This window comes from Brachyhypopomus gauderio, chromosome 16 (assembly GCF_052324685.1).
Source record: "Brachyhypopomus gauderio isolate BG-103 chromosome 16, BGAUD_0.2, whole genome shotgun sequence".
NCBI lineage: Eukaryota > Metazoa > Chordata > Actinopteri > Gymnotiformes > Hypopomidae > Brachyhypopomus > Brachyhypopomus gauderio.
Window position 1 is genome coordinate 10,248,423 of NC_135226.1, and position 2,500 is coordinate 10,250,922.

Sequence of the window (2,500 nt, forward strand, 5' to 3'; positions counted from 1 at the left end):
AATAGCAGCAACAAAGTAATAAAGGTATAGTAAAGTAATATTTATTTTTACATTTACTTATTTTTACTCATACAGCATAGTAACATAATATTTTTTTTGCAGTGTTTATGCTTGTGTTTGACTGATATTTCGTTTGTGTAAATAAGATATTTTGTTCGTGTAAATAACTTAGCGTCATTTATTTATTTTTACTCATACAGCATAGTAATATAATATTTTTTGCAGTGTTTATGCTTGTGTTTGACTGATATTTCGTTCGTGTAAATAAGATATTTCGTTTGTGTAAATAACTTAGCGTCATTTATTTTTTACTCATACAGCATAGTAATATAATATTTTTTGTGTTTTCTTGTGTTTGACTGATATTTCGTTCGTGTAAATAAGATATTTCGTTTGTGTAAATAACTTAGCGTCATTTATTTATTTTTACTCATACAGCATAGTAATATAATATTTTTTGCAGTGTTTATGCTTGTGTTTGACTGATATTTCGTTTGTGTAAATAAGATATTTCGTTTGTGTAAATAACTTAGCGTCATTTATTTATTTTTACTCATACAGCATAGTAATATAATATTTTTTGCAGTGTTTATGCTTGTGTTTGACTGATATTTCGTTTGTGTAAATAAGATATTTCGTTTATGTAAATAACTTAGCGTCATTTATTTATTTTTACTCATACAGCATAGTAATATAATATTTTTTGCAGTGTTTATGCTTGTGTTTGACTGATATTCACGGATTGCCGTGAACCATTATCACGGGTCCAATCACCTTTTATTGTTCCCGTGTATGCAGGGGATTAGCCCGGTTTCGGTTTCGGCGTTATGTGTGAAGCGCCACCTATTATAATAAAGTATAATTAGTATGCGCTGTTGTGGGTGTGTTCTTCAGAGTCATGATAAAAGCTGAAACCCAAAGGCAGGCGACTTACATTTTCACTACTATCCTGTGTGGAGACGACGCAAAACACCATGGCAAGACAGAGGACGTTCACCGGTCAAGAAGTTGCGGCTTTGCTGACCAACGAGGACTGCTGTGAGTCCGATGCGGGAGAAGGACCCTCCTGTTTTTTGACCAGCGATTCATCCGATGAAGAAAGAAGCAGTACATCGGATGAGGTACAACAGAGCCCTCCAAGGAAGAGACGGACACAGGCTGACACCACACCTGCACCAACCGTACGGGCAAAAGATGGAACTGTTTGGGAGAAGGTTGGCATCGCACGCTCTCGTGTCAGCAGCTGTTCGCCTAATTCAACATTTGTTGAGCCGTCCGGGCCTACAGAGCATGCAAAGGTATAGTAACTTCATATTTCTTTCCAGTGTTTCTGCTTGTGTTTGAATGATATTTAGTACGTGTAATTTACCTAGCGTCATTTGTTTACTTTTACTAATACAGCGTAGGATCACAAGCAGACTGCAGAGTTTTCTGTGTTTGCTCGACATGGAGATGCTGCGAATCATCACAGACTGCACTGTCCATGAAGCCCGCAGAACAGACAGCAGCTGGAGTTTGTCGGTCAGCGAGTTTATGGCATTCGTAGCAATCCTATTTCTACGAGCAGTCCTCTGTCCAGTTGGAGCGATGTCGGACTGTTGGTCGGCAATGTTCGCTGTGCCTTCGATCCAGGAGACAATGGCACGGGACCGCTACCAAGAAATCATGCGGTACTTGCGCTTTGATAATAAGGACACCCGTGCGGAGCGTGCAAAGAGCGACAGATTTGCTGCGATTTCGGACATCTGGCAGCGATTTGTGAACAACTGCATTTTGTGCTATACCCCAGGCAAGGAACTGACAGTCGACGAGCAGCTGTTTCCGACCAAGGTTCGCTGTCCATTCACCCAGTACATTGCCTCAAAGCCGGACAAGTTTGGAATAAAGTTTTGGGTTGCTTCTGAGTTGAACACAAAGTACATGTGCAACGCCATTCCATACCTTGGAAAGGACCCCGATCGTCCCAAGGGGGAAAGAGTGTCCGAGAATGTGGTGATGAAGCTTATGAAGCCATACCTGGGCAAGGGCAGAACTGTAGCCACAGACAATTTTTTCACATCTCTTTCCCTGGCTAAGAAGCTGCTGGAATGCAACACGACTCTGCTTGGGACAATGAACAAGATTCGCCGAGAAGTTCCTTTGGAAGCCAAAAACGCCAAGGGACGTGAGAAGTTGTCAACGGAGGTGTACAGATCCGATGATGCGCTTCTGACGGTGTATGCCTCCAAGCCCAACAAAACAGTTTGCGTTCTGAGCACTATGCACACGCACGTGGAGATTGCAGACGACCGCAAAAAGAAGCCAAACACTGTGACGGACTACAACCGGACGAAGGTATGCATGTGTTGGCATTGATAAATCAATTTATCATACATGAATGAATTTATTCAAAATATAACATGTACTTCTTTGTATTTGTTCTTTGCAGTGCGCCGTTGACATCATGGACCAGAAGGCGCGTGCATACACAGTGCGCGCAGGAACACGCCGGTGGCCCGTT

The 2,500-nt window shown here is 41.6% G+C and overlaps 1 long non-coding RNA gene across 1 annotated transcript in view; it reads left to right on the forward strand.

The window, feature by feature from the left end:
- Window positions 1-2,149: 2,149 nt before the first annotated feature.
- LOC143478402 (uncharacterized) overlaps window positions 2,150-2,500 on the forward strand; it is a 1,618-nt gene continuing 1,267 nt past the window's right edge. The window contains exons 1-2 of the long non-coding RNA XR_013121742.1: window positions 2,150-2,334; window positions 2,429-2,500. The exon at window positions 2,429-2,500 is cut by the window's right edge and continues 326 nt beyond it. This is a non-coding gene — a long non-coding RNA (uncharacterized LOC143478402). The remainder of the gene's footprint in view (window positions 2,335-2,428) is intronic.